We start from the raw sequence: 12,495 nt of genomic DNA, 5'->3' as shown, positions 1-12,495 counted from the left end.
AATTGAGAGCGTTCTAATTGGGTTCCTGTAGCTCCAGAAAATCCATTTCGAGTGCAGGGAGGTCAGAATCCAATAGCATCTGCAATCCTTCTTCAGCCTCTGAATCAGATTTTTGCTCAAGTCCCTCAATTTCAGCCAGAAAATACATGAAATCACAGAAAAATACACAAACTCATAGTAAAAATCCAGAAATGTGATTTTTGAATGAAAACTAATAAAAATATAATAAAAAGTAACTAAAGTATACTAAAAACTATGTAAAAACAATGCCAAAAAGTGTATAAATTATCCGCTCATCACAACACCAAACATAAATTGTTGTTTGTCCCCAAGCAACTGAAAATCAATTAGGATAAAAATAAGAGAATATACTATAAATTCCAAACCATCAATGAAACTTAGCTCCAATCAGATGAGCTGGACTAGTAGCTTTTTGCCTCTGAATAGTTTTGGCATCTCACTTCATCCTTTGAAGTTCAGAATGATTGGCATCTATAGGAACTTAGAATTTAGATAGTGTTATTGATTCTCCTAGTTCAGTATGTTGATTCTTGAACACAGCTACTTTATGAGTCTTGGCCGTGGCCCTAAGCACTTTGTTTTCCAGTATTACCACCGGATACATAAATGCCACAGACACATAACTGGGTGAACCTTTTCAGATTGTGACTCAGCTTTGCTAGAGTCCCCAATTAGAGGTGTCCAGGGTTCTTAAGCACCCTCTTTTTTTTTTCTTTGGATCACGACTTTAATCGCTTAGTCTCGAGCTTTTTACTTGACACCTTCACGCCATAACCTCATGGTTAGGGACAGCTTGGTTTAGCCGCTTAGGCCAGGATTTTATTCCTTGGGGCCCTCCTATCCATCAATGCTCAAAGCCTTGGCTCCTTTTTATTACCCTTGCCTTTTGGTTTTAAGGGCTATTGGCTTTTTCTACTTGCTTTTTCTTTTTCTTTCTTTTTTTTTCGCATATATTTTTTTCTGCAAGCTTTTTATTCACTGCTTTTTCTTTCTTCAAGAATCAATTTTTTGATTTTTCAGATTATCAAGAACATTTCTCATTTTTCATCATTCTTTCAAGAGCCAATAAATTTAACATTCATAAACAACAAATTCAAAAGACATATGCACTGTTCAAGCATTCATTCAGAAGACAAAAAGTATTGTCACCACATCAAAATAATTAAACTAATTTCAAGGATGAATTCAAAATCATGTACTTCTTGTTCTTTTGTTTTTAGAACATTTTTCATTTAAGAGAGGTGATGGATTCATAGGACATTCATAGTTTTAAGACATAGACACTTAAATACTAATGATCATATAGTAAAGACACAAACATAAACAAAACATAAGGTTCAAAAACCAAAAAACAGAAAAATTAAATAGACAAGGAGATTAAGGAACGGGTCCACCTTAGTGAGGGTGGGTCTTCTTCCTCTTGAAGAACCAATGGTGTTCTTGAGCTCCTCTATGTCTCTTCCTTACCTTTGTTGCTCCTCCCTCATGGCTCTTTGATCTTCTCTAATCTCATGGAGAATGATGGAGTGCTCTTGGTACTGCATTCTTAGTTGTCCCATGTTGAAACTTAATTCTCCTAGGGAGGTGTTGATTTGCTCCCAATAGTTTTGTGGAGGAAAGTGCATCCTTTTAGGTATCTCAGGGATTTCATGATAAGGAATCTCCTCATGCTCTTGTTGAGGTTCATGAGTGGGCTCTCTAGTTTGCTCCATCCTCTTTTTAGTGATGGGCTTGTCCTCTTTAATGAGGATGCCTCTCTCTATGTCAATTCCAGCCGAATTGCAGAGGTGACAAATGAGGTGAGGGAAGGCTAACCTTGCCAAAGTGAAGGGCTTGTTAGCCACCTTGTAGAGTTCTTGAGGTATAATCTCATGAACTTCTACCTCCTCCCTAATCATGATACTATGGATCATGATGGCCCGGTCTATAGTAACTTCAGACCGGTTGCTAGTGGGAATGATTGAACGTTGGATGAACTCCAACCATCCTCTAGCCACAGGCTTAAGGTCATGCCTTCTCAATTGAACCGGCTTGCCTCTTGAGCCAATTTTGCATTGAGCTCCTTCCTCACATATGTCCATGAAGACTTGGTCCAACGTTTGATCAGAGTTGACCTTTCTAGTGTAGGGGCATGCGTTTTCTTGCATCATTGGCAAGTTGAATGCCAACCTTACATTTTCCGGACTGAAATCTAAGTATTTCTCCCGAACCATTGTAACCCAATTCTTTGGATTCGGGTTCATACTTTGATCATGGTTCTTAGTTATCCATGCATTTGCATAGAACTCTTGAACCATTAAGATCTCGACTTGTTGAATAGGATTGGAGAGAACTTCCCATCCTCTTCTTCTAATCTCATGTCGGATCTCCGGATACTCACTCCTTTTGAGCTTGAAAGGGACCTCAGGGATCACCTTCTTCTTGGCCACAACTTTATAGAAGTGTTCTTGATGGACTTTTGAGATGAATCTCTCCATCTTCCATGACTCAGAGGTGGAAGCAATTGCCTTCCCTTTCCTCTTTCTTGAGGTTTCTCTGGCCTTAGGTGCCATTAATGGTTATGGAAAAACAAAAAGAAACGCTTTTACCACACCAAACTTAAAATGTTTGCTTGTCTTCGAGCAAAAGGAGAAAGAAAATAGTAGAAGAAGAAGAAAATGGAGGAGATGGAGAAGAAGAGTGTATTCGGCCAAGGGGGAAATGAGTGTTTATAATGTTTGAAAATGAGGTAGAGTTGAGGGGTTTATATAAGGGTGGGGGAAGGGTTAGGTTTTGTGTATTAGGGTTGAGTTTGGGAGGGAAAGGATTTTTGAATTTGGTGGTAGGTGGGGTTTTTGGGGAAGAGTTATGGATGTGATTGGTGAAGGGTATTTGGGGAAGAGTTATGGATGTGATTGGTGAGGGGTATTTGGGGAAAAGTGTTATGAAAGGGTGTGAAGAGGAGAGAAAAAGAGGTGGGGTAGGTGGGGATCCTGTGGGGTCCACAGATCCTGAGGGGTCAAGGACTTAGCATCCCTGCTCCTTTTAGGCGTGCAAAACGCCCTTAGAGTGCACTTCTGGCGTTAAACGCCAGGTTGCTGCTTGTTTTTGGCGTTTAATGCCAGCTTTTCTCCCATTTCTGGCGTTAAACGCCAGTTTGGTGCTTGTTTCTGGCATTTAACGCCAGCTTGATGCTTCTTTCTGGCGTTAAACGCTAGTTTGATGCTTCTTACTGGTGTTTAAACGCCAGTAAGCTCTTCCTCCAGGGTGAGCTATTTTTCTTGCTATTTTTCATTCTATTTTTGATTTTTCAGTTATTTTTGTGACTTTACATGATTATCAACCAAAAGAAAACATAAAATAGCAATGGAAAATAAATAGATATAATTAAATAACATTGGGTTGCCTCCCAACAAGCGCTTCTTTAATGTTAATAGCTTGACAGTGAGCTCTCATGGAGCCTCACAGATAATCAGAGCAAGGTTGGGGCCTCCCAACACCAAACTTAGAGTTTGAATATGGGGGTTTTGTTTGACTCTGTATTGAGAGAAGCTTTTCATGCTTCCTCTTCATGGTTACAGGAGGAGAACCTTGAGTCTTTGATAAACCACTATTTTATGGTTTATCTTGTACTTAATTAAGTGATTTTTATTAACTCTTTACCCACTTATTCATACTATTTGCATGGTTTTATATTTCCTTCCTAATTATGTGTTTTGATTGAAAACATGCTTCTTTGATCTTATATTTACTTATTATTAATCCTTTCTTATTACCATTAGATGCCTTGATATGTGTGTTAAGTGCTTTCACAGATTATTGGGCAGGAATGGCTTGGAGGATGGAAAAGAAGCATGCAAAAGTGGAAGGAATACAAGAAGCTGGAGAAATTGCTAAGCTGTCTAGCCTGACCTCTTCGCACTCAAATAGCTATAACTTTAGCTACAGAGGTCCAAACGACACGGTTCCAGTTGCGTTGGAAAGCTAACGTTCGGGGCTTCGATTTGATATATAATATGCTATAGTCTCCCTGACTCTAGGCGACGCGACCGCATGATCCATGCGGCCGCGTCGCAGTGACGAAAATCCAGCATGACAAAATTTGAAACCAGTGAATTCTGGACTGTTTCTGACCCAGTTTGCGGCCCAGAAAACATAGATTAGAGGCTATAAAGTGGGGGACTATATTCATTCATAAGGAGGCTTTCATATTCACAATTTTAGGAGTAGATGTAGTTTTTAGAGAGAGGGGTTCTCTCCTCTCTCTTAGGATTAGGATTTAGGACTTCTCTTAGTTTTAGGAGTGACTCTCAATCCCAGGTTCTTTATTTTATTTATTTTTCCATGCATGTCTATGTCAGATTTAGGTTCTTTTGTTAATGCAATTTGAGGCATTTCAGTTTAATATTGCTTTCTTTTATTTACATGATTATTGCTTTCCATCTGAAGGCATTTTTATTCCAGTAGATTTACTTTTCCCCTTTTGGTCTTGGTTAAGAAATCAATAACTCAGGAGTTATCCAACTCAACAGCATAATTGTTAATTGTTATCTTGCCAATTGAACTGAGCTTCAATAATCCCAATCTTTTCTTAGGAATTAACTAGGACTTGAGGATCAAACTAATTAGTCACTTGACCTTCCTCTGCTTTAAGTAAGGGTTAACTAAGTGAAATTAAGATTCAATTTTCATTATCATTGATAAGGATAACTTGGTCTGGACTTCCAAATTTCTTACACCTTGCCAAGAGATTTTATTATTATTATTTTATTTTACTTGTCATATAACATATTCCCACCTTACTTCCAAAACCCCAATTTACAATCTTCATAACCAATAATAAGAACATACTTCCCTGCAATTCCTTGAGAAGACGACCCGAGGTTTGAATACTCGGTTATCAATTTCAAAGGGGTTTGTTACTTGTGACAACCAAAACATTTGTGAGAAAGGTTGATTGCTTGGTTTAGTAACTATACTTACAACGAGAGTTTGCTATAACCTCTAAACCATCAATCTTCAGTTCTTCAGTCTTAAATACAAGGTAGTCCTCATTTAACTGAAGGGTCAATTCTCCTCTGTCAACATCAATTACAGCTTTTGCTGTGGCTAGGAAAGGCCTGCCAAGGATGATGGATTCATTCTCATCCTTCCCAGTGTCTAGGATTATGAAATCAACAGGGATGTAAAGGCCTTCATCCTTCACTAGCACGTCCTCTACTAGTCCATAAGCCTGTTTCATTGATTTGTCTGCCATCTCTAATGAGATTCTTGCAGCTTGTACCTCAAAGATTTCCAATTTCTCCATTACAGAGAGTGGCATGAGGTTTATCCCTGACCCCAGGTCACACAGAGCCTTCTCAAAGGTTATGGTGCCTATGGTACAAGGTTTGAAGAATTTTCTGGGATCCGGTTTCTTCTGAGGTAATGTCTACCTCATTAATGCACTCAGTTCATTGGTGAGCAAGGGGGTTCATCCTCCCAAGTCTCATTACCAAATAACTTGGCATTCAGCTTCACAATTGCTCCTAGATACTTAGCAACATGCTCTTCAATGGTATCTTCATCCTCTTCAGAGGAAGAATATTCATCAAAGCTCATGAATGGCAGAATGAAGTTCAATGGAATCTCTATGGTCTCTGTATGATCCTCAGATTCCTTTGGTTCCTCAAAGGGAAACTCCTTTCTGTCCAGAGGACATCCCATGAGGCTTTTCTCATTGGGACAGACGTCCTCCTCACTCTCTCCAGGTTTGGCCATGTTAGTCATGGTTATGGCCTTGCACTCTCTCTTGGGATTTTCTTCTGTATTGCTTGGGAGAGTACTGGGAGGAGTTTCAGTAACCTTCTTGCTCAGCTGACCCACCTGTGCCTCCAAATTTCTAATGGAGGACCTTGTTTCATTCATGAAACTTAGTGTGGTCTTGGATAGATCAGAGACCATGGTTGCCAGGCCAGAATGGCTCTGTTCAGAATTCTCTGTCTGTTGCTGAGAAGATGATGGAAAAGGCTTGCTATTGCTAAACCTATTTCTTCTACCATTGTTGTTGAAGCCTTGTTTAGGCTTCTGTTGGTCCTTCCAGGAGAGATTTGGGTGATTTCTCCATGAAGGATTATAGGTGTTTCCTTAGGGTTCTCCCATGTAATTCACCTCTGCCATCGCAGGATTCTCAGGATCATAAGCTTCTTCTTCAAAAGATGCTTTCTTAGTACTGTTGGATGCAGCTTGCAATCCATTCAGACTCTGAGAAATCATATTGACTTGCTGAGTCAATATTTTATTCTGAGCCAATATGGCATTCAGAGTTTCAATTTCAAGAACTCCCTTCTGAAGCGTCCCATTGTTTTCACAGGATTCCTCTCAGAGGTGTACATGAACTGGTTATTTGCAACCATTTCAATGAGTTCCTAAGCTTCTGCAGTGGTTTTCAGATGAAGAGATCCTCCTGCAGAATGGTCCAATGACATTTTTGACAACTCCGACAGATCATCATAGAATATACATATGATGCTCCATTCTGGAAGCATGTCAGTAGGACACCTTTTGATCAGTTGCTTATATCTTTTCCAAGCTTCATAGAGGGATTCTCCTTCCTTCTGTCTGAAGGTTTGGATTTCCACTCTAAGCTTGCTCATCTTTTGAGGTGGAAAGAATTTGGCCAGGAAAGCACTGACCAGCTTATCCCAAGAGTTCAGGCTTTTCTTAGATTGTGTATCCAACCATGTTGTAGCTCTGTCTCTTACAGCAAAAGGGAAAAGCATAAGCCTGTAGACTTCGGGATCAACTCTATTGGTCTTAACAGTGTCACATATTTGCAAGAATTCAGCTAAAAATTGATGAGGATCTTCCAATGGAAGTCCGTGAAACTTTCAATTCTGTTCCATCAGAGAAACTAATTGAGGCTTAAGCTCAAAGTTGTTTGCTCCAATTGAAGGAATTGAGATGCTTCTTCCATAGATGTCAGCAGAGGGTGCAATGAAGTCACAAAGCATCTTCCTTGCATTGTTGGCATTGTTATTTGGTTTGGCCATGTCTTCTTCTTTTTCGAAAATTTCTGTCAGATCCTCTCCAGAGGGTTGTGCCTTAGCTTCCCTTAGCTTCCTCTTAAGATTCCTTTCAGGTTCAGGATCAGCTTCAATAAGAATGTCTTTATCCCTGTTCCTGCTCATATGAAAAAGAAGAGAACAGAAAAGAAGAGAAATCCTCTATGTCACAGTATAGATATTCCTTTATGTGAGTAGAAGAAGAGAAGAATAGAAGAAGGAGAAGAGAGAAGTTTGAAGAAAGAGAAGAAGAGGGGGTTCGAATTATGAATAGAAGAGAAGTATTAGTAGATAAATAAATAAATAAATAGAAAGAGATGAGAGGGGGAAGAATTCGAAATTAAAATTAAAATAAAAGAAAAATATTTTTGTTTTTATTTTAAATATTAGTTAGTATTCGAATTTTAAGAGAAGAAATAAAATTAAAATTAAAATTTAAAATAATTAGTTAATTAAAAAAGAATTTTGAAAAAGAGGGGAGGAGTTTTCGAAAATTAGAGGGAGAAAATTAGATAGGTGGTTTTGAAAAAGATAAGTAATAGTAAAACAAACAAAAAGTCAAGTAGTTAATTGAAAAAAGATTTGAAGATCAATTTTTGAAAAGATAAGAAGTTAGAAAAGATTTTGAAAATTGATTTTTGAAAAAGATATGATTTGAAATTTAATTTGAAAAAGATTTGAAAAGGAAATTTAAAAAGATTTTATTTTGAAAATTAAAGTTGAATACTTGACTAACAAGAAACTAAAAGATATGATTTTAAAATTTAAAGATTGATCCTTTCTTAATAGGCAAGTAACAACTTGAAATTTTTGAATCAAAATATTAAATGTTAGCAATAATTTTCGAAATTATGAGATAAAAATAAGAAAAAGATTTTTGAAAATCAATTTGAAATTTTTGAAAATATGAAGGAAAAAATGAAAAAGATTTGATTTTTGAAAAAGATTTGAAAAAGATAGAATTTTGAAATTGAAATTGATGAGTAAAACAAGGAAATATATATTTTTTATTTTTGAATTTTTAATGAGGGGAGAGAAAAACATAAAATTGATGCAAAACATAGAAATTATGAATCAGAATAACTAATGCATGCAAGAACACTTTGAATGCCAAGATGAACACCAAGAACACTTTGAATGTCATGATGAACACCAAGAACTTATTTTTGAAAATTTTTAAGAAAAAAAAAACATGCAAGACACCAAACTTAGAAATTTTCAAACTTTAGACACTAACAAATTGAAAATTCATATGAAAAACAAGAAAAGACACAAAACATGAAAATGCAAATATCAAACAAAGAAGATCATTAAGAACAATTTGAAGATCATGAAGAACACATGCATGAGTTTTCGAAAATTTAAAGAAAAATTAAAAAGATGCAATTGACACCAAACTTAGAATTTGACACTAGACTCAAACAAGAAACACAAAATATTTTTGGTTTTACGATTTTATTAAAAAAATTTTTGGATTTTTCAAAAATTATTTGGAAAAAGAAAAATAAGGATTTCAAAATTTTTAAGGAGAATTCCAGGAATCATGTAATGTTAGTCTAAAACTCCAGTCCAGGAATTAGACATGGCTTACTAGCCAGCCAAGCCAAGCTTTCAGTGAAAGCTTCGGTCCAAAATACTAGACATGGCCAATGGCCAGCCAAGCCAAAGAAGCTCTTCTAAGGATAAGTGAAACCTCGGTCCAAAATTTTAGACATGGCTTAACAGCCAGCCAGGATTCAACATATCTCATGAAACTCTAGAATTTGTTCTTAAAAATTCTGAAGAACATAAAAGAATTTAATTATTTTGTTTTTAATTTTTTTCAAAAATAAAAGCTTTAAAAAAAATAAAAACTTAAAAATAAAAATAAAATTACCTAATCTGAGCAACAAGATGAACCGTCAGTTGTCCAAACTCGAACAATCCCCGGTAACGGCGCCAAAAACTTGGTGCACGAAATCGTGATTGTTCATTCCTTGGTAACGGCACCAAAAACTTAATACGCACGTTCATAATCTTAGTTCTTTTTCACAACTTCACACAACTAACTAGCAAGTGCACTGGGTCGTCCAAGTAATAAACCTTACATGAGTAAGGGTCGATCCCACGGAGATTGTCGGCTTGAAGCAAGCTATGGTCATCTTGCAAATCTCAGTCAGGCAGATTCAAATGGTTATGGGATTTAAAATAATTGAATTATAAATAAAATATAGAATAGGATAGAGATACTTATGTAATTCATTGGTGAGAATTTCAGATAAGCGTATGAAGATGCTTTGCTCCCTCTGAATCTCTGCTTTCCTACTGTCTTCATCCAATCATTCATACTCCTTTCCATGGCAAGCTGTATGTTGGGCATCACCGTTGTCTATGGCTACTTCCCGTCCTCTCATTGAAAATGGTCCAAATGCGCTATCACCGCATGGCTAATCATCTGTTGGTTCTCGATCATGTTGGAATAGGATTGACGTTAGGGATTTTTGCCAGTAAAGAAGTTCATAAAAACAGTCGCTGATAAACATCTATTTCATGGTTTATCTTGTGCTCATTTGAGTGGTTTTTATCTACTCTTTACCCACTTATTCATATTATTTGCATGGTTTTACATTTGCCTTCCTAATTATGTGCTTTGATTGAAAACATGCTTCTCTGATCTTATATTTGCTTATTATTAATCCTCTCTTATTACCATTAGATGCCTTGATATGTGTGTTAAGTGTTTTCAGATATTATAAGGCAGGAATGGCTTGGAGGATGGGAAGAAAGCATGCAAAAGTGGAAGGAATGCAAGAAGTTGGAGAAATTTCTAAGCTGTCCAGCCTGACCTCTCTGCACTCAAACGACTATAACTTTAGCTACAGACGTCCAAATGACGCGGTTCCAGTTGCGTTGGAAAGCTAACATCTGGGGCTTCGATTTGATATATAATATGCTATAGTTCCCCTGATGCTAGGCGACGCGACCGCGTGATCCATGCGGCTGCATCGCAAGTAACGGAAATCAGCGCAAATGAATTCGCAACCAGCGAATTCTAGGCTATTTTTGACCCAGTTCTCGGCCCAGAAAACACAGATTAGAGGCTATAAAGTGGAGGAATGCATCCATTCATAAGGAGGCTCTCATATTCACAATTTTAGGAGTAGATGTAGTTTTTAGAGAGAGAGGTTCTCTCCTCTCTCTTAGGATTAGGATTTAGGACTTCTCTTAGTTTTAGGAGTGACTCTCAATCCCAGGTTCTTTATTTTTATTTAATTTATGAACTCTTTCATGTTACATATAATTTTCTTAATTAATTTTATTTGAGGTAATTCAATTCATGATTGCTTTCTTTTATTTACATGATTACTGCTTCCCATCTAAAGACATTTTTATTTCAATAAATTTACCATTTTTTTTCCTTTTGGCTTTGGTCAAATAATTGGTAACTCTTGAGTTATCAAACTCATTGTTGATTGAAAATTGGAATTCTTCAAGAATTACTTCGAGATCCAATAACTCTAACTTTTCCCAAGGAAAGACTGGGACTTGAGGATTCGAATTAATTTGTCCACTTAAACTTACCTTCATAGTTAGAGGTTAATAAGGTGGGGGAAGAATCCAATTCTCATCACAATTGATAAGGATAACTAGGATAGGACTTCCAGTTTTTCATACTTTGCCAAGAGTTTATTTTATTATTATTATTTTATTTTATTTGTCATATAACATATTCCCACCTTACTTCCTAAACCCCAATTTACAATCTTCATAACTAATAATAAAAACATACCTCCCTGCAATTTCTTGAGAAGACGACCCGAGGTTTGAATACTCGGTTATCAATTTCAAAGGGGTTTGTTACTTGTGACAACCAAACGTTTGTACGAAGGGATTTTTGTCGGTTTAGAGACTATTAGTATTTAAAAAACTTTTAGAGATTTATTTTGGATCTCATGACATTTTTACACGTTTCATATTGTATTTCTGACGGCATGAGTCTCTAAACTCCATGATTGGGGGTGAGGAGCTCTGTTGTGTTTCGATGAATTAATGCAATTACTACTATTTTTCATTCAATCACGCTTGTTTCTATTCTAAGATATTCACTCGCACTTCACCCTGATGAATGTGATGATCCGTGACACTCATCATCATTCTCACCTATGAACGTGTGCCTGACAACTACCTCCGTTCTATCTGCACTAGCTTGAGTGTGTATCTCTTAGCCTCGTGGTTCATGATCAGAGTCTTCGTGGTATAGGATAGAATTATTGACGGCCATTCTTGAGATCCGGAAAGTCTAAACCTTGTCTATGGTATTCTGAGTAGGATCTGGGAAGGGATGACTGTGACGAGCTTCAAACTCGCGAGTGTTGGGCGTAGTGACAGACGCAAAAGAATCAATGGATTCTATTCCAACATGAGTGAGAACCGACAGATAATTAGTCATTTGGACCATTTTCACTGAGAGGATGGATGGTAGCCATTGACAACGGTGATCCACCTACATACAGTTTGCCATGGAAGGAGACCTGCGTGCGTGAAGAAGAAAGCAGTAGGAAAGCAGAGATTTAGAAGACAGAGCATCTCCAAAACCTCAATCTGTTCTCCATTACTGCATATCAAGTACTATTTAATTTATGCTTTTTACTCTTCATAAATATAATCACTCTTATCATTGATTTCCTGACTAAGAATTACAAAAGAACCATAGCTTGCTTCAAGCCAACAATCTCTATGGGATCGACCCTTACTCACGTAAGGTATTACTTGGACGACCCAGTGCACTTGCTGGTTAGTGGTACGAGTTGTGAAAAGTGTGATTTACAATTCGTGCACCAAGTTTTTGGCGCCGTTGCCGGGGATTGTTCGAGTTTTAACAACTGACGGTTCATCTTGTTGCTTAGATTAGGAAAATTTTGTCTTTTGGGTCAGAGTCTTTTATTTTCTTTTCAAAAATTGTCCAAAAATTTATTATTTTTCTTTATTAATCTTTAGAGTTTTCTGTTTGAGTCTAGTTGCATGTTTTAAGTTTGGTGTCCTTTGTGTTTTTGTCATCCAAAAAAAAATTAGTTTTTCTCTGTTTAATCCTTGCATTTGTTGAATGTGTCTATGTTCTTGAGTCCTTTGAGTGTTTGAATTTTTGTTCTTCGTGTTCTTGTGAATCTTCAAGGTGTTCTTGAGTCTTGCTTGTGTTTTGATCTTAAAATTTTTATGTTTGGTGTTTCTTGGTGTTTTTCCTCCAAATTTTTTAAAATAAGGAGCATTAGATCTAAAAATTTTAAGTTTTGTGTCATTTTATTGTTTTTCTCTTTCCTCATTAAATTCAAAAAAAATATCTTTTCTCTTTATTTTAAGTAATTTTTGAAATTTACATAAGAATTTCATATTTTTATTTTAAAATTTCTACTCTATCTTATCTTAGTTTTAAAAAAAAATTCGAAATTCAAATCTTTTTAAAAAAAATCATATC

Source organism: Arachis ipaensis, chromosome B09 (assembly GCF_000816755.2).
Source record: "Arachis ipaensis cultivar K30076 chromosome B09, Araip1.1, whole genome shotgun sequence".
NCBI lineage: Eukaryota > Viridiplantae > Streptophyta > Magnoliopsida > Fabales > Fabaceae > Arachis > Arachis ipaensis.
Note: the sequence above shows the minus strand (reverse complement) of the source record.